The following is a 24,055-nucleotide window of genomic DNA, read 5'->3' as shown; positions in this document are numbered from 1 at the left end:
ACCTTACCTAAGCCTTAGAGACCCTAAACCTTGAAGACCATGAGGGTCAGTTCTCTGGATTTGCTCAACATTTTTCCCCAGGTCCTTTGTACATGACCTAGATTGTGGTAGATGCTTGATAGTAGATGCTGTTGAATTAATTAATGACTGAGATGAAGCGTTAGACCAAATTACACCTAAGGGCCCTGTTAGAATTTGGTCTGTGATCTTGGTGAATTTTATAGTTAGTGTCCAAGACTCTTTTTTTTTTTTTTTTTTTTTTTTTTTTGAGACAGAGTCTCGCTCTGTCACCCAGACTGGAGTGCAGTGGCACAATCTTGGCTCACTGCAAGCTCCTCCTCCCGGGTTCATGCCATTCTCCTGCCTCAGCCTATTGAGTAGCTGGGACAACAGGCTTCCACCACCACGCCTGGCTAATTTTTTGTATTTTTAGTAGAGACGGGGTTTCACTGTGTTAGCCAGGATGGTCTCGATCTCCTGACCTCGTGATCCACCCACCTCGGCCTCCCAAAGTACTGGGATTACAGGTGTGAGCCACCGTGCCCAGCCTATCATGACTCTTTTTAAATACAGAAGTGAATGTTTATTTAGAAGGAGGAGAGGTGGGAATCACAGCAAATTGCAGATGCCCTGTGGACTCAGGTTTCTTTCTCTTTCTTTCTTTCTTTTTTTCTTTCTTTCTTTCTTTTGTTCCTTCCTTCCTTCCTTCCTTCCTTCCTTCCTTTCTTTCTGGTACAATAAGCTTGGTTTTACTAACAACAAAACAGTACACACATGAATAAATCTGCTCTTCCTCCTTGATTCCATCCGCTTTATGCATCTATTCACTCAGAGTGCATCATGACTCATTTCATGTCTGTGCCTGCATTTAACCCAGCTGCAGTCCCAGTGGGCAAATGACTCTGTGTCCCGTTCAGCCCATAACATCTCACCTTAGTTGCTTCGCCCTGAGTCCCCACATAGCACCCAATGATCCCACTATGCCACTTAACCAAATCCCAGAAGTGGCACATTTGGTTGTTTCCAATATTTTGCACCTACAAAAGTATGCAGCTAAAACATGGGTGTTGCGAACATTTGTTTTCCCTCTTGGTTATTTCCTTGGAACCAGCTTTGCAAAAGGAGATTGTGAGATGTCTTCCTCCAGTTGTCGACTGTCTCCTCTGGCAGATTTGGGGCCTTAAACTCAAGCTTTTCCAGCTGCTATGGATTGTAATGATGTCTCGGTCCCACTGCAAGAGGACAAGAGACCAAGAGCCTTCTTACTCAGACACTTAGTTGTACTAAAACATCCCAACGACTTCTGAGGATGGGAAATCCATAGGCTTGTCTTCAGCTAATTGATGTCATCCATGAGTCACAAAAAGCCAGAATAAATGTCCTCCCCCCTTACACACCCTTCCTGAAACTCCCCTGCTACAATTCCACAGTCTTGGAGATGGGTCCCAGGTGAGTATCTCCTGACACAAATGGTTCTCCTGAAATTCATTGTTTATTTCCGTTCTTCTTATAGCTTATGCTGGCAGGAGGATGTGGGAAGACTGCAAAATAAGACACTCGGGCATTTGGGCTTCTGTGAGGTGCTCACTTCAGATAGTAAGGTTTACCACAGACACATCATCATGAAAAGCAAGCAGAAAACTGTCATGTTTGGGATTCCTAACCCAGCACAAATGGTCACATCTGACTCTGCTCAGCAGAGTAACCTGGCCAAAAATCTAAATGGTTTTCCAGCACTTACTGCACATACATAAGAGCCTTCTGGCAAGACGGAACACTTTCCAGTGCCACCAGCAGAGTATAAATGTGCGCCCCTCCCTCCACACCATCCCAAAATTAGCACTTAGCCTGGCTGTCCTTTCTTGCTGGTTTAATGGCTGCATAATAGGACTCACAGGCGCTGGAATGTGCTGTGCATGTGTCCGTGTGGTGACAAGTTGTATGTCTTTCCCAGTGGATAGGATCAGTACCCATGGGGACGGAGTCCCCTGTGGTGAGGCAGAGTGCTGGGTGTGCTGCCTGTCTCCTGAGCTCCTTGTTATGACACCTTCCTCGGATATTAGCTTCATTACAATTTGTTGCACAAAAGGTTTTTCTTGCAGTGTATTCTGGGCTAATTTTAGAAATTTGTTTTCACCTTCCGACATTGATTCCTGGGGCAGCTTGCAAGCTGCCTGGAATGAAAGATCAATGGTGACAGCAGAGGAGTGGGCTCCAGTTCTTCATTAACCCAGAGCTCCCAGCAGCCCCAGTCCTGTCTCTTCCCTCAGGGCTAGCCCTGGACAAAAATGGACGGTCAGGAAGTTTTCCTTTGGTGCCCTCAGCCTTTCTGGTCTGAGCCCTTTCCATCTTCCCGCTCTCCTCATCTCATCTCCTTTACCAAACTCACTCTTCACCCAGTGTGGAGATGGATTTCGGGAGAGGAAGTGAAGTCAGATCCACTGAGGGTCTGCACAGGCTAGGCAGTTTATATGCATGCCCCTTAAAGTCTATCAGTAATTCTCACAGCTTGCTATTGCTCCCATTTCACAGAAGAGGAAACTGAGATGCAAAGAGATCAATAAGCAAGCCTAGTGTTGCAGAGCTCGTAAAGTGGAGCTGGGATCAGAACCTCCAGCTCCAAAGCCTGTGTTCGCACCATTGTTTGCTGTTACGCTGATAACCACCACAGTGCAGAAGTCTAGGAGCAGGCGTTTGGAGGAGTAGCATCCCCCAGGGTCACAGAAAGGGTATGCTTTGCCCTGCACCCAGCCACTCCTGCTCAGCCAAAGGCTCTGCTGAGTTCCACACACAGGAACTGGCCCTAATGAAGTCTCTAGGGACATCAGGCTGTGCTCCTGAGTCTCAGTTCCACCCACAGGGGGTGGCAGAGTGGGCCAAGGAAGTTCTAATTGAGAATTCACAGGTGCCCAGAGCAGAACTGTGCAGAACCTCTGGCCACAGGTCGTTTACAAGACATGCGGGGCAAAACGTGGATGTTGGAGATCTTCCAAAGGAGTTAAGGAGAGCAAAACAGAACAGAGAGGCAGTGAATCCAGAGGCAAGAAGGAGGTAAGGCTGGAGGAAGTCTAGATCAGCCCTGTTAGAAATATACAGAAATATAATGCAAGCCACATATATCATGTTGTACATTTTCTTTTTCTTTCTTTTTTTCTGAGACAGAGTCTTGCTCTGTCACCCAGGCTGGAGTGCAGCGGCACAATCTCAGCTCATTGCAAACTCTGCCTTTCAGATTCAAGCGACTCTCCTGCCTCGGCCTCCCAAATAGCAGGATTACAGGTGCCCGCCACTGCACCCAGCTAATTTTTGTATTTTTTAGTAGAGATGGGGCTTCACCATCTTGGCCAGGCTGGTCTCGAACTCCTGACCTCATGATCCACCCACCTCGGCCTCCCAAATTGCTGGGATTACAGGCATGAGCCGCCGCACCCAGCCTATGTTGCACATTTTCTGTAGCCACCTTTAAAAAGGTAAAAAGAAACAGGTAAAATTAATATTAATAATATATTTATGTAACTCAATATATATCAAATATTATTTCAACAGGTAATTAATATGAAAACATATTAATGAGATTTTACTTTTTTTTTGTACTAAGTCTTTGGAGTCTCATATGTATTGTACATTTACAGCACCTCTCAGTTTGGGCTGGCCAATGTCAGTTGCCCAATAGGCACACAGCTCGTATTGTACAGGGCAGGGCTAGATCCACAGCTTTTAAATTATGTCCCATGGAGCACAGCCTTCCTCAGAAATGTTCCAAGAGGTCCCTAAACATTTGGTTTGAATTTCATTTTTAGGAATTTTTAACTACCTAAAAAGTAATGGTGGGGCACAGTGGCTCAGGTCTATAATCCCAGCACTTTGGGAGGCCGAGGTTGGCGGATCACTTGAGGTCAGGAGTTCGATACCAGCCTGAGCAACATGGTGAAACCTCATCTGTACTAAAAATACAAAAAACTATCTGAGCGTGGTGGCGCACGCCTGTAGTCCTAGCTACTCAGGAGGCTGAACCCAGGAGAATCGCTTGAACCTGAGAAGCAGAAGTTGCAGTGAGCCAAGATCAAACCACTGCACTCCAGCCTGGGCAACAGAGTGAGACTCTGTCTCAAAAAAAAAAAAAAAATTCAAAAACTTTAAAAATTAAAAAGTAATGTAAAAATATTTGCACTTAAAGACATCCCATTCCAAATTTTAATGCAGTGAAGACAATCAATAGAAAACTTTGTGTTCGTGTGTGAAAAGAAATATTATGTAATTCATCCTCTTATAGGAGAAGTTTGTACTAATAAAACATCTCTTAATCGTTTTAAATATTAGTACAACTACGTATCACCTAACAATGGGGATACATTCTGAGAAATGTGTCGTTAGGCAATTTTGTCATTGCTTGAACATCATAGAGTGTACTTACACAAACCTAGATGGTATATATATTTTTATTTATATGTATATTTATCATATGGAAAACTAAATGTCCCAGCACCATTACAGAATATCAATCATTTTCCCCTACTTGATCTACAATGCCAATATCAAGTGCCATATATCAAGTTTCTGTATAAGCTCCATTATCATCTTAGGGGACCACTGTCGTATATACAGTCTGACGTTGACCAAAATATCATTGTATGGAGCATGACTATAATTTATGTTACATTTCAATTAAGTAATAACAATAACAACCAACATTAATTTCGTATTCACCTCATGCTGAGTGCTTTTTGAGCATCACCTCAGCAAATTCTCACAAGAAATCTTGGATGTGGGTAATAGTATTATCTTCATTTGCAGAGGAAATGTAGATGCTGATGCTGGAGAGTTCAACAGTTTGCCCAAGGTGGCAATGAATGACATCAGGATTCAAACCCAACCCCAGCTGCGTAACTTCTAAACCAAAGCTCCTAAGCACCACACTACAATTAAAAACAGACAGACCAACCTACCATGCCAGTATGAATTCTGAGCTTTGTCAAACTTCAGGCTACCTCGTGTCGACTCTCCCTTCATGCCAATCACTCACCCTCTCTTCAGGCCCTTGTACACATATGTACACACCACGCAGCATTCTGTTTAGTGCAGCAAATATTTACTGACATTACTATGCATCAGTGTTAGCTGTGCTCCTTTTGTAGCCACGATAAAGCATTTTAAATCCTATTTACCCCCCAGCTACCTAGGGAAAGGTCAGATTTTATCATGTAAATGATATGAAGCCAGTGAAGGGTTTAAGCAAAGGGTTGACAAAAAGGATCGTATTTGTATTTTCAAAAGCTCATTCTGGAAGCAGCAGGGAGAGTGGATTGAAAATTACTGGGATTGGAGAAAGAAAGCCAATTTAAAAACTGTTAGAGTGAGGAGAGCAGATAGAAGAGGGGGCTACAAATGAGAAAAGTACTGGGTAACTGAGTAATCATTGAGGGGGTCAAAAAGAAAACTCTAGTTTCCAGATAAAGTAGTTGAGTTCATGGTAGGACTATGAACTGAAATAGAAAAGACAAGAGGAGGTCTGGTTTGAGGGGGATGAGTATACATGATGAATTTAGATTTTAATATTGAAGTTGACATTGTAATCAGCTGCCCAACATCCATTCAGGCCTTCTGCCACTTGTCCCAGAAACACGATGTGAGGAATCACTCCAAATCCAGGATGGGCCTTGACCCGTGTAACCCAATCATGATAACCCATCCCATAATAATCCCCCTTGCTAATGACTGATTGGAGTAGAAGTCTAAGCCAATAAGCACATACTATTCCCTTGTGTCTTTATTGGTGTTGGGGCCATAAGTTGATTCCTTCAGGCCAAAGAAAAGCATCTGTCTTCAATAACTGTGGGAGAGGAGCGTTCTCCTGATGAGAACAGGAAAACATGCCATACTGATTAGGACTGACAGCAATCTTCCAATTCAAGAGATAAGGCCATTCTAGAAGAAGAATATAATGGAAAGATAGAAAAACCTGGACCCTTAATGAATTCATTGAATCATTGGATCAAGCCATCCAGAAGGTCAACCTGTCCTATCCTTTTATATGAGTCAGTAAATTTCCTTATTGTTTAAGACATTTTGAGTTGGGTTTTCTGCCATGTACAGCCACAAGCATCCTAATTGACACAGATATGTTGAATGTAACTGAGGTGACCCAAGAAGTCAAGTGGGAGAAACAGGTATGATGTCATCAGGCAGAATTTAAACTGAGAAAGTAGATGAGACTGACTCAAGAAAGCACGTAGAGTGTGGAGGGGAAAGCAGAGCAGGGCCAAGACCAGGACCCTGGAGAGCGCTCGTGTTGGTAGGCATAAATTGCTCTACAGAAGAAACAGAACAGGAAAGAGGAGATGGTCTAGATGTGGGGTAGAGACTCAAAGAATATGGCCATGAAAGCGGGGAGAGACGAGAAAGAAGGGAAGAAATGAGAGAGGGGGGATGGGTCAACTACTGAATGAAGGAGAACACTATAGAAAGAGACATTGACAGGGAGGGGGCAGGGGGAATATTAATTAAGGTGCAGGACAAGCTGCTGTACCAATAAGACCCATAAATCCAGTGGTTTGAATAACATAGAAGTTTATTTCTCTCCCACACAACAGGCCAGAGGGAGAGAGTGTCAAGAGCAGTTGCGGGCAGTTCTTTTCCTTGAGGTCTCAAGAGTTCTTCTGTCTGGTTGCTCGGCCATCCCATAGGGTCTTGCCTTTGTCCATACAGCCACAGCTAGCTCATCTCCAGCACTTCCAAGTTCCACCTCATTGAAAGGAGGAAATAGACAATGTTCACTGCAAATAGCTTCCATATAAGGATGTGCTCTGGAAATTGCTCACATCCTTTTAGCAAGAACTGAGTAGACATCCACATCCAGCTGCAGGGAGTCTGGGAACTGTGGTCCTGAGCTAAATGATCATGTTCTTCCCTAAAATTCAGGGCTCCTTGACTAAAAGGAAGGAGAGAATGGGCATTTGGGGACACTTAACAAGCTCGGCCACTAGGTTCTAGGAAGTTGTGGTAGGTGTGCAGGTGACAGCACCCTCTATTCCTCAGGTTGATCAACTAGGCTTATCCACATTAAATCTGTGACCCAATCAAATATATAATCTTAGAAGATCCTGAAGAATTTCAGGCTTTCAATTCACAATACTTCAGCTGCCACCTGCTTGCCCACTCAGGCCAGTTAATGCTGTATGACTTGCTGGCTGTGTCCAACCTCCCTGCTCCCTGCTTCCTGGCCAGTCAGCTTAGCCCTGGAAATGCACAGCAGAACCAAGTCTAAAGGAGGAAATCATCACATTCAGATGTTTTGTGTTATGTAGGTCATGATTCCCTTTCTTATTTTTAATCTCTCCCTAACTACTGATTTCCTTCTCAAAATGTTTTCCTTTGGCCTGGCTTCCACTTAAAGCTATCTCTCTTTTTTTTCCTCTCTCCTTCCCTTAACCGTCATAATCACTGACTTGTTCCCAAACCCCCTGCAAGCTGGCATCTGCCCCATCACTCAGATAAAACTGTCACTGAGGTCATTAAATTTAATGGGCTCTTCCCAGCCCTCTTCCTCCTCCACCTGGCTGGGTCTCATTAGACACAATTGACCACCCCTTCCTAGAACCTTTACCTCCCTTTGCTGCTATGATGCGCCACTACACACCTGCCCCCCAGCTGCTCCCTCCTTCCCTACCTCCAAGTCCTTGTCTGTGTCTTTCTTTCTGTGACTCCTCAGGAGACAAAGACCAAGGCAACATCTACACAGGAACAATCATCCTGTTAGCCTGGGATAGTGGAAAAGACATAACCTGAGCTCAAATCTGGATTTGCCACTTATTTGCTGTGTGACTTTAGCAAGTTACTTAGTATCTCTGAGCCCATTTCCCCCATGGAAAAATAGGGATAAGAATGCCCTTCTTTCAGGTTTGTGTTATCAGGCTAGACAACCGCCTAATAAACAACCCCCAAAACCTTAGTGGCTTAACAAATGTAACATTACCATCTAATGAAGGTCAGTCAGCAGAGGCAGGGAAATACCACACAAGATTATGCAAGAATAGGGTCCAGTGGCCCTACTTCCCCTAGGGATCAGAGTCCTTCACTAGATTTCTGTTTCCACAGCCTACAAAGGAAAAGAGGAAATGAGTATGTGTAGAAGATTGTTCATGATATTTTGGGGGAGAGCAGCCACAAAAGTGCCATCTATTACTCCTACCCACATTCCATTGACCAGCACTCAGTCACATGATGCAACCTTATAGCAAGGCATGCTGGGAAATGTAGTTTCAGGAGAAAAAAGGTTTGATGAACTCATAGTATCCTGTCTGCCATATGGTTGCTGTGAAAATGGAAATAACAGAACAAAATCCTGTGGCATTTCTGGAACAGAGTAGGTGCTGAATGCCCTTCTTTCAGGTTTGTGTTATCAGGCTAGACAACTGCCCAATAAACAACCCCCAAAACCTTAGTGGGTTAACAAATGTAACATTACCATCCAATGAAGGTGAGCAGAAGCAGGGAAATACCACACAAGATTATACAGGAATTGGGTCCAGTGGCCGTACATCCCCTAGGGATCAGAGTCCTCCACTAGATTTCTGTTTCCACTGCCTACAAAGAAAAAGAGTAAATGAGTATATGTAGAAGATTGTTCGTGATATTTTTAATCACCATTAATAAGAAAAAATAAGAATTTTTTTTAACTTTTTGCCAACTTTCCCAAGTGCAAACATCAACTGAGATAAATAACAAGACTAAGGGAGCAGAGACAAAGAGAGAAACAACTGTTGTAAACAGGAATGAAAGTGCAGGCCAGGTTTGGGGAAGCAGGGATAAGCACAGAAGCAGGCAGAGAGTGGGCAGAGGGCTCACCGGGAATTGAGCCCCATGGTACTCAGCACAGCCTCTGCTTTCCCGGCCAGCCCTGGCTCCCACCTGAGCCAGAATGGGCTTAGAAAGATCTGAGTTTCCTTGGAAACCATTTCTCTGGCCCTCTCTGCACGTGATCAGCCAAGTTGGTTGTAATCAAACCCCCACGGGGCAGAGAACGAGCTCTCAAACTGCAGTCCTGGGGTTCTATCCAAATTGCTTGCGTTTCCGATTTAAATTGGTAATTTCCCCACGAGTGTTCTCCGTGCCCATCCACAGACTTGTTGGGAAGGGGAAGCTCTGGACATGTTACCCACCCCCCGCCATCACCTCCTGCCCCTGACACAGCACAGGGGCCTTGGGAGTGCCTCCAAACAGCCCGGAGTCCTCTGTCAAAGCTGAAGGCCTCTGGCAAGCCCAGGCCTCCAGAACAGCCAGGCCAGGAGCCCCTCCCTGGGCCTCCCTGTCCCACTGAGGACAATGGCCTGGACCTGAGCGGGGGAGGAGGAGGACCTACACAGACTACAGTAGGCAAGTCCTGAATGGTTGACTTCATTGCCAGACTAAATATGGGGGTGTGGGCTTCCTCTGGTACCTTTTGCAGGTACACCCTTTCCAAAGTGAAGGGTGGGGACTGGGCCAAGGCACCAGATAATCTTCTTTTCTTGTTTTGTTGTTTTTGTTGTTGTTGTTGTTTGTTTGTTTGTTTGTTTTTGAGACCAAGTGTCACTCTGTCACCCAGGTTGGAGTGCAGTGGTGCAATCTCAACTCACTGCAGCCTCTGTCTCCTGGATTCAAGTGATTCTCCTGCCTCAGCCTCCCAAGTAGCTGGGATTACAGGCACGTGCCAGTACATCTGGCTAATTTTTGTATTTTTAATAGAGACAAAGTCTGACCATGTTGGCTGGGTCTCAAACTCCTGACCTCAAATGATCTGCCCGCCTTGGCCTCCCAAAGTGCAGGGATTACAGGCATGAGCCACCGCGCCTGGCCAAATAATCTTGAAGTACTAAAAGCCAAGGCTGCAAGGCTAGGAAACAGCTGGGGAAGTCTCAGAATGTTAGGCAGAAAGATCCCAGAAGGTTCTGAGGGGCACTTACCTTCACTCCCTCTGTCACAAGCCAGCCCCAACCACAGTGTGACTACAAAAAGGGAGAGTGGACCCCTGTCCCCTTTCCTTTCAGAATGGGCAGAAGACTCATCTCAGACATGGTCAAACACTCCCAGACACACACTTAGCCATATATACACATGTACACATGCATACATACATATTAGAGAGGTTTGTGCGTGTGCATAGACACATACCTGTGTACTTGAAGACATGCAATGTCATGCATACTGATCCCCCTCCTAGCATCCCAGCCATGTTCATGATGTATCTGGGCATATTCACAAACAGACATCAGAACTGGGCTGAGAACTTGGTGCACACCTGCACGGGACAGCCTCAAGGAACACACGTGCATGCTGACACAAGTCCAACTGGCCATCCTGGCATGATCACTGACTGACACATGTACTCAGACACACACATATAAGACTGAGGAAAAGGCAGAACCAGGCTGGAAGATGGACCCTGCTTTGCATGTGGCTAAGTAGGGAGCAGGGTGGATTCCAAATTACTAGACAGCTCCAGGAAGATGTGGCCAAATTGGGTCTAATCCGAGGCAGCATCTGGAGTCCAGTCTGGACATTAATTCAAAGCAGGGTGTGTAGTGTCTTCGTGGGTAGGGTTAGGGCCCTCATGGGGGAAATAGGCTTCCAAACTGCAGAGGAAAACACAGACCAGGAGCAGCCCCTGGAAGAGGCCTTACTCCCAAAGGGGAAGCTGGATGTCAGGTTCTTATCCCAGTGCAGAAAACTAGGTAAAATCAGGAACCAGCCATTGGCTTGGGAACCTACAGTGAGGGAAGAGAACAGGCTCATGGGCTCTGGGCGTCCAAAGCCCCCCAGCTCTCAGATCCTGTATTCAGGGAGACACAACTGGTACCAGGCCCACCCTCTGCCATGCTGGCTCCCCACTCAGAGCCAGGCTAGGTCAGGAAGAGCTCAGGGACTTGGTAGGCAGAGCCTAGTGGCAGAGGACTATCAGTATCTATAGCAGAAGGGACTGAGGAAAGACAGGCCAGACACCCCAGCTCCTGAGCCAGCCAGAACCTAGACTCTATTATTCCTGCTGTTGCCAGGAAAACAACCAGAAGACTCGCTCCCCACCTCCAGAACCTGCCTTCGGGCCCCTACTTCCACCCCAGCTGTAAGGGTCTTGGTCAGTCATGTTCTGAGTTCAAGAGTCCCTCATCTCCCCTCCCACTGCAGTGAAGCCAGGAGCTGGGCTGTGCAACTGACAGGAGTGGGGAGCAGGTATTCAGTTCTGATGCCCAGAGTGGCTGTCCCCACCATTTCTCCTAATGCCCCAGCACTGAGAAGAATCCTGCAGACCTTCACAGCCCACCTGCTCCTTTCTAAACAGACAGGTGTGAGAGAACTGAGAACTCCAGTGGAGCAGGCACAGCCAGCTCTCTGCAGCTGCAGCTTTCCACATTTCCTAGCACAGTCAGCTGGGGAAGGAGAGACAGGAAGGGTAAAAGTTCTAATCACTTGGAGTTTCCCTACCACCCAGCAGCTCTCTCTCTCTCTCCCTCCATTCCTCCCTTCGTGTATGCTGCTCTGTATGTCTGGTGTCCTTCTACCTCCTTGTCTCCTGGAAGACACTTATTTAACCTTCAAACCCCTGTTCAGGTATCCTCTCTGCTTTTCAAATCTTTCCCCAGCACTCCCTCTGTTTGACTAATTATTTACTCCTTTCTCCAGGCTACCTACATTACAGCATGTGTTATGATTATCTGTTCATGTCACGGTAATCAGGGATGCCTGGGATATTGGGATGCCTGTCTTCTCCACTTGACTGTGAGCTCCTTGAAGGTAGGAGCTTGGTGGCACTTGTCTCTGTACCCCAGCACCACTATAGGGTCTGAGAGAACATGTCCAGGAGAAGTAGTATGATATGTCAGTTAAAAGTATGGGCTCTGGACTAAGCCAGACCTGCGTTTGAGCCCCAGGTCTGCCTCTTCTGGCTGTGGGAGTTGGATGTGTTGTTTCAGCTCTCTAAGCCTCGGTTGTTCCAAATATGACATGGAAGAGTAGTAATGACTGTCTCATGGATTGCCATGAGTAATCAATGATACAATGAATATGGAGAGGTTAGCCCAGTACTGGGCACGTTAATAACCTTTGTTATCATCCCACCAGCACCTGGGCTGTCCATTCTATGCTGAGTCATCATAGCGACTCCATATAGCCCGTTCCCCTAGAAACCTCACTAGCAAATGAATAATGACAATCAAGAATGATGAGTTCCATGACAAAATTCTGGAGGCCCTGGGAGCCTAGAGAAGGAACCACTAATTTCAGTAGACATGTGATCTAGTGGTTAAGTTTATTGGCTTTGGTGTCAGGAAGTTCCAAGTTCAAATCCTAGCTGAGACTCTAATTAGCTGTGTGAACTTAGGTTAAGTTAGTTAAACACTCAGAAACTCTGAAATGTGATGGAAGTTTAATAACACAAAGATATAAATAATACAAATTTGACAAAAAATCAAATTTGCCTGGGGGTGAGCAAGGAAGACTTCCCAGAAAACGTGACGTCAGGCCTTAATGAATGAATAGAAGTTTTCCAGGTGAAGAGGGGAAGCAAGGGCTTTTCCAGCAGGAGCAGCACGTTCAAAGGCTGGTGAATCCAAGGACAATGAGATGTTTAGTGATCCCAGATCCCGTGTATGAGGGGGAAGTGTCTGAAGAGGGCCCACAAAGAGAGACAAGGGCCATGCTTAGTGGTTCCTGGCACACACTTCAAACGACCTCTGAGTCACTCTTCTGGAATGTGCCTGGTACATACTTAGAGGCTCAATAAATATTTGTAGGAAAAACAAATACGAGTCAGTGTCTCCTGCACCCTGTTCTCCTTGCTCCACCCACCCACCCAGCCACTCACCTCCCACTGATCCCTGGGACTCTAAGGAGCACAGGCCAAAACCATTGGAATTCACTCCCTCCTAGTTAAGCTCCATGGCCAAGAAAGTTGCACCAAAGCTAAACCCACCAATGGGCCTGATGTTAGAAGAACGACTCCTGAACTTTGCAGCTCGCAGAATAAAAATGTATTCCTTCTGATTCCCTATCCAGTCTCCTGATAAGCCCAGCGTGCCACATCTTCATATTCCTCCTGCTAAGGTGCCTGAAGGTCCCTCGGATGTCTGCTTCCAGCCTGCTAGTCTTTGAACTTGAGACATTGTAAACACCCAGTAGTTGACTTCATAATTCGGTGAGACTTGAAAGGCAGCCCAGGCAGCGGTCAGCCAGGTCTTCCATGCAGAAAATCCGGATGGCCTGGATGCTCTCCCTCAGGGCTCCTCTCCAGGGATGGCTGCTGGAATCAAAGAGTTTGGGATCACAGCAAATTCATTTGCAGCCACAACAGAATCCTGTTAGCAGGCTGTCCTGGGGATGGGAGGCAGGGAATGGGAGAAAACTCACCTATGTCTCTATCAGAAGAGGTGTCCTTGGACACTTAATAATCAGCTCTGCTTGGCTTAGCACTATCAGAGCCTGGAATCAAGCTTCTATCACAAGGTCCCACAGCCTCAGGTCAATACTAGAGATAGGCCAATTCTGCTGCCCTCTGGCAGAGAACAAATTCCTGCTGTTCAAGCTTTTGTCAGTCTCTACTGCCCCTGTGCCCTGCCATGACCCTGCTTTGGCTCCTGGAAAGATGGGGGTGCTACAGGAGGGCCCCAATTTCCCTCCTCTCCACAACTGCCCACATCCTCACCTCCATCTCAGAGAGAGGAAAGGTCCCTTCTTTCATCCAAGTCCAAGCCTGCAGCTGAGTTCCCCACACCCTCACTCAACCTCAAGGATCTGCATGTAAAACCTCTCCCTTGACCTCCAGCAACAAACAGGCTCAAGGTGCCTCCAGGCTAAAGGTGGCCTTCCCAGGATGGACTTAGATCTGGATTCAAGTTCAGGCTCCAACACCTACCAGCTGCATAACCTTGAGCCAGTCATTCCATCTCTGTATTTCAGCCTCTACATCTGTGAAGTGGAAATAACAGCCACCAACTCCGAGGAAGGGTCACGGGAAATGAGATGCCGATGTCTGGCAAGGCTTAGCACCCTGCCTGCCCTTTTATCACTCAAGGAAATTCAGTCATTAGTACAAATATGAGCTCACTGTCCCATAAAGCTAGTGGCCTACTTCTCTTTCCTACACTACCAGGCTTCTTTATTTTTTTAATTTTACTTTAAGTTCTGGGATACATGTGCTGAATGTGCAGGTTTGTTACATAAGTATACATGTGCCATGGTGGTTTGCTGCACCCATCATCAACCCATCATCTAGATTTTAGGCCCCACATGCATTAGGTGTTTGTCCTAATGCTCTCCCTCCCCTTCCCCCCACCCCGCGACAGGCCCCCGTTTGTGATGTTCCCCTCCCTGTGTCCAACTCCCACTTATGAGTGAGAACATGAAGTGTTTGGTTTTCTGTTCCTGTACTAGTTTAATGAGAATGATAGTTTCCAGCTTCATCCCTGTCCCTGCAAAGGACGTGAACTCATTCTTTTTTATGGCTGCATAGTATTCTGTGGTGTTTATGTGCCACATTTTCTTTATCCAGTGTATCATTGATCCAGTGTATCATTGACCAGGCTTCTTATGAAGCACTCACCCCTCCTTAGCCCATTTCAAACTGGACCCTGACCTCATGCCTCTCACCCAGTCACCAGGGAGCCCAATAACCTAATTCCATGGCTTCCCCCCAGCTTCCAAAAGAGGCATTCAGTGCTGATGCCCACCTGTTTTTTAACTCAAATTCCCTCCTCACGCCTTCACAGCTCACTCTCCTGGTTCTTCTCTCTTTATGAACATGCCCTCTCCACATCCTTTTCAGTCCTAGATCAGTGGTTACACACTGGAATCACCTAGGGAGCTTCAAACTACCAATGTGCAGCCACGCCCTCCAGCAAGTCTCAATGTGTTGGTCTTTGGGAGGCCCAGGCACTCTAAAGTGCAGCTGGGTTTGAGAACTGCAGCCCTGAATGGAGAAGATGCCCTTGGCCTCTGTGTTACTTAAGATTATGTTCTGCCATACAGAAAAAAAAAAAAAGTAAACGTGGTTTACATAAGACAGATGTTCATGTGTCTTGCAGGTATGGAATCTGGAGGTCCAGATTAGTTTGGCAACTCCACAGTCATCAGGAACCCAGGTTTCTACTGCCTCATGGCACAAAACGACTACTGGAGCCTCACAGCCTCATTCCAGGCTGCAGGAAGGAAAGGGGAGCACAAAGGGACAAAGGCAGGTAAGAACCACCCTCTCACACTTCCCACTACTCACAGCTTAACACACACCCACACCCAGCTCTGTGGGTGGAGGAGAAGCAGAATCTCATTCCAAATGGCTGTGTCATTTGGAAACACAGGTATTCTGAACACTGAGGAAGAAGAAGAGAGCAGTTTCTGCCATGTGGGAATTCTAGGACCTCAACCACTCCACCTAAGTATTGCTCCCCCCACCCACTCCACAGGCTCCTTAAATGCATTGTGTCCCAAACTGCACCCATCTGACCAGGTCCCATGAGGCAGCAAGGATTTTGAGATTACAGATCTAGTCCTGGCTTTAACACTCAAGCAACCATGGGTACTTGATGCCTTGATGGGCTTCAGTTTCCTTATCTGTGAAATAAGATAAGAAATGTATTTTATTCTTGGGAAGATGAATGATTGGCTTACATATAAACATCTAGTAGAGTGCCTGGTGTATAGCAGGAGCTCAATACATGTTGGTTTCCTTCTCTTCCGTTTTTCTTTCCTAGTCTAGAGAAACCATTTCCTTTCTCTATGCTGTGCTGCCCCCTCTCCCAAACTGATTATATATTGCCATCAGGCCTCGCAGACAAGGCTCCCAGATGTGGCACTAACCATATATTTCTTTGTTAAGAACATATGTAAAATGCGGGGCGGGAGAGTGAGAGAAGAAGAGGGAGAAATTACCTTTACGAAAAAGGAGCTAACCAACCCAGATAGTACGAGAATCTTTCCCCGACGTGCTCTGCACCTCCCCTTTCAGGGGAAATCTCTTTTTTCCTCCCTCACTCTTGTGTGGTTTTTTTATTATGACTTGTAGCTATAGGTTGGAGGACAGATGCAGTGTTGGTCAAAATCAAAAGTATGGTCAATTGTACAATTCTCCAGTTTTGAACTGACCCAATTCCCCAGTCATAGACTGACCCTAGGCCCTGGTCACACATCAATCCAGACCCCCCAGTCACAGGAAGATGGAACCTTCCTACAGCTTTGCTACCCAAAGTGCAGGGCCCAGCAGCGTCTGAATCACCTGGAAGCTTGTTAGACATACAGAATCCCAGGCCCCACCTGAGACACTGACACAAATGGAGGATTTTTTTTCCTGGCATCTCTCCTTTCCTTTCTCTTGCCTTCCCCAGGAACTGAGCATTTATTATACAAGGTGACCCCTGGTGTCCTCAGCAGCACTCCAAGATCCTATCCTCTCCTTACTCCAGCCATGACTTACTCCATCACTAAGCCAGTTTCCCGCAATGGTCCTGCCTGGCAATGGGCACAGTTGTGGAATCTTTTAACGCTATATCCTTACTTGAATGATACGGTGCAGGTGTACTGAGCATATTGGAAAGAAAGTGTGTGAAACACCTAGAAGAGGACCTAAAACATAGAAGACAGCCAATAAATGGCAGCTGTTATTACCAGCTGTGTGACCTCGGCCATCACTACACGTACCAGAGCCTCAGTTTCATCACCAGCTCCCAACACCTACTATGACACAGAGCTGGTCTCATATTGTGACTTCAATCTGATTCTCAGTTCAGTGGAAGGAGAAATCATCAAACAGGATTGGCCAGTAAAAAGAGGAGATTACAGGCAGGGAGATGAGCCCAGATCTAAGGACAGGTAAATCCAGAATATATGAAATCCAGAATATATGTGAGCAGTTAGGAGGAGACCAGGTTGGCAGCATCAGGAGACACGCAGGAGAGAAATGGATGAGGCAGACAGAAGGATGCTGGAGGCCAATGGTGGGCCTTGAAGGCCGAACTAAGAAGTTTAGATTTTATCCTGAAAGTGAAAGGGAACCCCGATGGGCGTTTTGGATGTGAAGTCAAAGGACGGCATAAAGCGCAGAAAGAGGATGACACTAGGGCACTGGAGTGGTGATAGAATGAACATGACCAATTGGATGAGAGAAGGAGGAAGAGGGAGAATCAATTTGAAATGACTACGGCAACATCAGTGACAGACTAGGCAGCCCAGAGATGGAACTGTCTGCAGGTGGAAAGTTAACATTTTTGTATTAGAACTCCATTCCTTCATCCAATCAGTGTGTCTTGAGTATCTGTGCTAAGCACTGCATGGGGCTCTGGGTATATTATGGTGTGCCAAACAGACATAGTTCTTGTCCTGATGGGAGTTCTGCCTTGGTGAGAGGAAGATGCCAAGAGACATCCAGGAGACAATTCAGAGAATAGTCAGGGCTGGATACGGCTTGGGAGCCTTCTCCCAACTGCCCCAGACACATTTCAGAAAGTGTTAAGAGCTGGAAAAATTATGAGAAGATTTCTTCAAGGCCCAGACTTCAACCCTGCATTTCCCACAATATCCAGCCAAGGCCAATGTCCCTCTGCAGGGCTTTGCTCCAAGATGACCGTGGGAGGGGCAGCTCCCTTGGAGATGGATACCTGGCCCAGTGTTCAGGGGCTCTGGCTTCTTGATTACCTGCTGGAGGGGAGTCTTGTGATTGCAGTCATCTGATTAGGGATTCATGCACTCATCAGAGCTGAGCAGAGACACAGGCCAAAGAATCTGGGCCAGGCGGAGTAGTTCTTAGCTATCTGGTGATACAGGTGAGGTGTTTCTTCAGCACTGCCCCATGGATTCCCAGGCCTTCATACCCATGCATCCCTCTTTCCACTACACTTTCTGTTCCCCTAAATGCCTCTGGGGCTCACACTGTGCCAACTGACCCCAACTTTCTTTACCCTCCTAAACTCAGACTTTTATCTCCTCTCTACACTCCCTCTAGCCTCTGCCTTCCAGCTGCCCAGACTCACTGCACACATACACACACTCCTGGCCCCTGTAAGCCCAATTAAGCCAACAAATCCACAGTTAATTTAATACTGAGCACTCAGCAGAAGGATACATCACTGGTGGTAGATTGCGTGAGTGATACCGTAGAATTACATCTTTGTGTGCTTCAGTTGTGTGGGTATATTTTATAATTCACTGTGGTCAATGGGTAATAGATATAAAATTCAGAGACTAATATAACTAGTATAAATGATGCAGAAGTTTCAGGCTGTAGCTCTCGTTTTCTGAGATAGCATTGTTAGAACTGCAGTCTCCTGGTACTCATTCCCTGGGCAGGAAGCAATCCTCAGGTAAGAGCGCCCCAGCATAGAAAGATGATCTCCTCCACTACCATCTGCTCTGTGATGCGGTTTCCAGGAATACACTGTGTGGGGTGGTGGGGGGACTCCCTTTCCTCCAAACCCTACTCTCTGGTGATTTTGTCAGCCTGAACCAAAAGCCTTAAAAATATGCATTTTCTTTGACTCTATAATTCTACTTTCGGAAACAAGTTCTAAGGAAAACGTATGTGCAAGGATGTTTGTGAAGCACCATTTAAAATAGCTACATATAAAAATGGAAAGAACCGAGATGTAATATACACACAGTGCGATTCTATGCAGGTTATTTACCCAGTGTCTCTCAGCTCACATCTACCCTTTTGTATTCTGCTCTTGCTGAGGCCAGAACTCCAAACCCAACGCTTCCCAGAATCCAGAACCAGCTGGCTTCCTGTTAGGTTCCTGCAATGAAAGGCACTTGAGGAAGATTGGAAGGCAAGATGAGGAGAGAAGGGACTTGGTTCCTGTTTCTTCCTTTCCTGCCAGCATCACTCCAGCAGCAGCAGTTGGCTCCAGCCCCTACTTTCTTTTTGTACTCCCAAACCCAGCCTCACCGCAATCCTTCCATATACCAATAGCAGCCACATACCATTCCCAGGTCTCAGCACCAGTTCTGCAGGACTGCAGGACCCATACTCTGAGTTCCTAGGTCCTGGTTCCCAAACTTCTTTTGTTCCTGTAGCCCTAGGGTTGGTACCTGCTTCCTGCAGTTATTATCTCTGAGTTACCCCTGTGTTCCCTTTTTGCCCTATCAGCTCTCCAACATCTGTGTAGCCAATTTCCTGTATTAAATTCACTCTCTTTGAAATACCTTGTGTGGTGTCTGGTTTTCTGAGTTCTGGCTAATATAGATGTCATTTCACCCCAATTGGGTAGAAAAAAATTTATAAATGTAACAATATCAAAGGTTGGTTGAGACGCAAAGAAATTGGAAATTTTCTACATTTCTGATGGGATTGTAAATTTACAACCATTTTAGAAAACAATTGGGCAGGCAATAACTGGTAAAGTCAAATTGCATACGTGAAATTCTGGTCCTGTGTATGAACTCTAAAGAAACACTTACAGATTACTCAAACAGAGAGCATCATTCCTTATTTTTCCCAACAGAAGAAGATGGATGATTCAGTTGCAATACATTCATATAAGGAAATACTACTACATGGTGGTTAAAAATTAATAACTGATAGTTACCTACAGCAACATGGATAAAACCTAGAAGCATAATTTTGAGTAAAGAAAGTATCCTGCAAAAAGATGTGTACAGTATGGTGTCATTTACATATACATTTTTAAACCTACAAAGCAATACTATATATTGTTAATGAATATACTTGAATATAGTAAAAGTGCACATCATACATGGCAAGTTAAATTATTTAGAAGCACTAGCTGTAGATGATGGTGACTCAGGAGACAGGAAGGAAAACGGAATCAGATAAGGAGGAATCAAAGGAGGACTTTTTTTCTTTCTTTCCTTCTTTCTTTTTTTTTTTTTTTTTTTCTGAGACAGAGTCTTGCTCTGTCGCCCAGGCTGGAGTACAGTGGCATGATCTCGGCTCACTACAACCTCCACCTCCTGGGTTCAAGCGATTCTCCTGTCTCCTGAGTAGATGGGATTACAGGAGCATGCCACCACACCTGGCTAATTTTTGTATTTTCAGTAGAGACAGGGTTTTGCCATGTTGACCAGGCTGATCTTGAACTCCTGACCTCGTGATCCGCCTGCCTCGGCCTCCCAAAGTGCTGGGATTACAGGCGTGAGCCACCGCACCCAGTCTGGCTTTATTTCTTCAGCTTGGTGGTAGGTACTATTAAATTGAGGGTCTGGAAGGCAAGGGCTTAGCGACAGGAAGAAAGGAATAAGAATCTACATTTAGGGGAATGGAAGAAGTGGGAGCCAGTTAGCATATCACGCCTAGACATCTAATAAAATTATTATGTAAAAATATGATTTATCGACACGAAGAGTTGTTAAGAACACATTAAGTAAAAATTAAGGATACAACATAGTATGTATTTCATTACCCCTTTTTTATATAATACAGTGTGTGTGTGTGTGTGTGTGTGTGTGTGTGTGTGTGTGTGTGTGTGTGTGTGTATGGGGGAAAAAATGGCTGAAAAAGAATATACCAAAATGGCAAGAGTATTTACCTCTGGGTAAGAGGGTTATAGGGGATTTTTATTTACTTCTTTATAGTTAACTGTATTTTCTATTGCTTCTAAAACAAATATGAACTTCTTATATAATGAATTCTTAAAGGAATTTTTAAAATGTACTTTGAGAATTTCTTCCCTTACCTGTGGCTGTTATCTCAACATCCCACTGAAGGGTTTCCTAAAGTGTCGTACGTAAGATGATTTTAGGTGGTTTAATGCACATTAAACATTTTTTATTTTCACATATATATCTACTTTAATGTATTTTACAAAAATAATTTAGCGCGTCAAACTCATGATTCAAAATGATACTCAATTTTTTTAGATGGAATTCCTGAAGTACAGGGGAAAGGGATTGTCTTCTCAATAAATGGTGCTGGGTCTGTGGGATAGCTGTATGGAAAAAATGGAATTCAGACCCCTATCTTAACATACACAAAAGTCTGTTCCAAGTATCCTACATTTTAAAGATAGAACAAGAAAGCTTCTAGATGATAAACGTAAGAGGGCCTTATGCCTTTGGGGTTAGAGTTACTTAAACGGAACGAAAAATTATTAATCATATAGAAAAAGATGGATAAACCAGACTATTTCAAAATTCAGAACTTCTTTTTTTCAAAGGACACCACTGAGAGAGTAAAATAAAAACCACAGAATAGAATATTATTGCAATATTTGTAATCAACATTAGACACACAACTAGAATGTATGAAGAAGCCCTACGCACCAGTTGTAAAAAGGCAGATAAAATGCAAATGAAAAATTACCCAAAGACATAGGCACTCCAAAAAAGAAGATGTCCAAACATCTAATAAACTGGTAACCCTGCAGGATGTTTGCGGAGACCTGGGAACACTTTCCTTTCTTAACCTGAGAGTTGATTAGATGGATACATTCACTCTTTGAGTTTCCAATTTTCAACTCACGGAGCTGTACACTTAAGATGTGTGTACTTTTCTGTATATACATTATACCACAATTATACTACTTAAGATGTGTGTACTTTTCTGTATATACATTATACCACAATTATACTACAATAAGATTATCGTTTTTAATTTAGATAAGAAAAAGAAAATAACATTTTGGCCCTTTTACCGATCAACAGAGTTTAGAAAAGTAACAATGTACTATGTAACTTGCAAAAAGGAACAATAGAAAGATAAACCAAAAACAAATAAAAACAATTGTCTCTGGGAGGACAGGCAAGAACAGGGGAAAGGGATTAGGAATAAAAATTAGACTTAGCTGCATGTGTGTTTTTAAATAATCCTGATTCACAATCATGTAAATAATCAATATAATTTCAAAATGAGTCCATTTTTAAGAAATACTAATTTTAAATTAAGTTAATTGAGATGGTATATAGACAGAGCAAAAATTGTGACATAGATATTAACCTGAGTGACTAAAGTCATGCCATGTGAACATAAGGTTTCCATATGATGGGACATTAACGAGACAGGCCACTGTCCAAGTCACCAGGGCAGGCATTGCTAATCTATCAGAGCTCTTCCCCACTGAGCCCAGATTCCACTTCAGAATCCAGCTCAGCACACACTCCAGACAGCAGTGGCACAGAAGTTAAAACACGCTTGCCATTCCTACTCTGCGATAGCAGGGCTCCAAGAAACAGGATGAAGCAGTCACAAACCTACCCAGGTCTCCTAACCCCTCATTCTACTAATGGGAAAACTGAGGCCAAGAGAAGAGGAGTGGCTTACTCAAGGACACAGCCGGAGTTTAATTTTCCCTCTGCCACACCACCACCCAGGCCTTGGCATTCCAGCCCAAAGAATGGAGTCCTTTGCTCTTCCGTCAACCACACACGCCCAGGCAGGGGAGGTACAGAAGCAGTCAGCTGCTAACAGCTCTTCCAAAATTCCCAGGCAGGAACATTGCAGTTTGCCTTTGCACTGAGCCTGTTCCTGAATCCAGGGTTCTTCCCTTGCCTTAACAACCAAGCCACCATCCTGCCTCAACCAGCATCACGGAGATGTCTTACTCAAGGATGATCCTGCCACTTTCCTGCTCAGAAGGTGGCCTTGCCTCCCTATTTCTTTACTCCCTAACTGGACATTCTAAATATTTGTGATCTGACTCTAAACTGCCTCTTTCTCTGATCATCAGCTTGCCGCCTCCTGTGGGCTCCAGCTCAACCCCACTTCCAGATCTTTGTCCATGCTGTTCCAACCACCTTATACTTTCACTGAGTCCCAGAAGGTGAAACTAGGACACCTGAAAGTCATTCTTTCATGCTCTGGGATGAAGCCAACCCCGTGAGTATGGTCAAGAGGCTTCAGTTGGAAGGAAAAGGGGCTCTTGAGGCTGGAGCCAGGTCAAACAGCAGAAACTTTCTCTTGAGCGTTCTCAACCTTCTTTAGACATAGGACTCTTTGAGAATCTGATTAAAACTGTGGACCCCATTCCTAGTTAAATACATCCAAACACAACATTTTCTATTTAATATCAAAGCACTGGGGAGAACCCTTAAGAATCCTTGCCCCATGAGGCTACAATGTCAAACACTATTTCCTTGTATTCACTACGTGTCAGGACTATGGTAAGGACCACACACATTATCTCATCTAACCCCTCAATACCACCATGAAGTAGGAAACATGGTTGCCTGCACTCTATAGATGAGGAACGAAGGCACAGATAGATGGTAGCCACGGAACCAGAATTCAGATCCAAGTCTTTCTGGCTCCTCAGCTTTTGCTCTCACATGATGCACCAAAGTTTTCGGTTGGTTACCCAGTGTCAGAATTTCCTAGGGTGCTCATTTTAAAAATGCAGATTTCTCAGCCCCACACTAAGTCCAGTGAGTCAGAACCTCTGGAGGTGGAGCCCAGGAATCTGCGTCATTCACGAGAGCTCCAGTTGACTCTCAGGTACCCTAAGGTTGAAAACTGCTGCACTTCACTGGACTGTCTTCCCCAGTAAGCAGTAGCTAAACATTCCAGATATTACGGTTGTGTAATAGATGACCCCCGAAATGTAGAATGACCACTGTTTTATTTTACTCCCAAATTTGTGGTTCCAGAATTCAAGCAGGGCATCCCTTCCACCAGACTCCATTAGTCGAAGCAGTCACAAGCCAGCCTAGATTCAAGAAGAAGGGAATTAGACTCCACCTCTTGATGGGGCATGGCAAGGTTCCCATTGTACACAAACATATGGCATGGACGCTATTGTTGTGACCATCTTTGAAAAGGGTAATCTGCCACTCCAAGCCTCTATTCACATGCAAAATCCGGTAAAATCAACCGGGCTGCTTCGATCTGCAGCCTGGAGAGAACAATGCTTAACATTCATCAAAGTCACTTTTCAACAGGCTTCCTCATGCTTCACAGTTCACCCTTTCTGCTTCAGGAAGAACTGCAGTGGCACAGCAGGCCCCTCAACGGCCACATCAGAAAGTGCCTTCAGTGGCAACACTTTCCTGGCAGCTCATGATCTCATGGACCAATTTAAAAAAAAAAAAAAGTGTTCATCCAGCTTCCTTCTGCATCCAGGTGGCCTTACCTCAGGGCACAAGGGGGACA

At 45.1% G+C, this 24,055-nt stretch overlaps 1 long non-coding RNA gene across 1 annotated transcript in view; it reads right to left on the bottom strand.

Moving 5' to 3' along the window:
- Positions 1–6,567: 6,567 nt before the first annotated feature.
- Positions 6,568–24,055, bottom strand: part of LOC102130014 (uncharacterized) — a 33,305-nt gene continuing 15,817 nt past the window's right edge. Inside the window, exons 2-5 of the long non-coding RNA XR_001486139.3 lie at positions 8,465–8,583; positions 7,973–8,095; positions 7,667–7,757; positions 6,568–6,742 (exon numbers count right to left, since the gene is read on the bottom strand). This is a non-coding gene — a long non-coding RNA (uncharacterized lncRNA). The remainder of the gene's footprint in view (positions 6,743–7,666; positions 7,758–7,972; positions 8,096–8,464; positions 8,584–24,055) is intronic.

The sequence above is a fragment of the Macaca fascicularis genome, chromosome 1 (genome assembly GCF_037993035.2).
Source record: "Macaca fascicularis isolate 582-1 chromosome 1, T2T-MFA8v1.1".
NCBI lineage: Eukaryota > Metazoa > Chordata > Mammalia > Primates > Cercopithecidae > Macaca > Macaca fascicularis.
The sequence above is the reverse complement of the archived record's forward strand: the minus strand, read 5'-3'. Positions and strand labels throughout refer to the sequence as shown.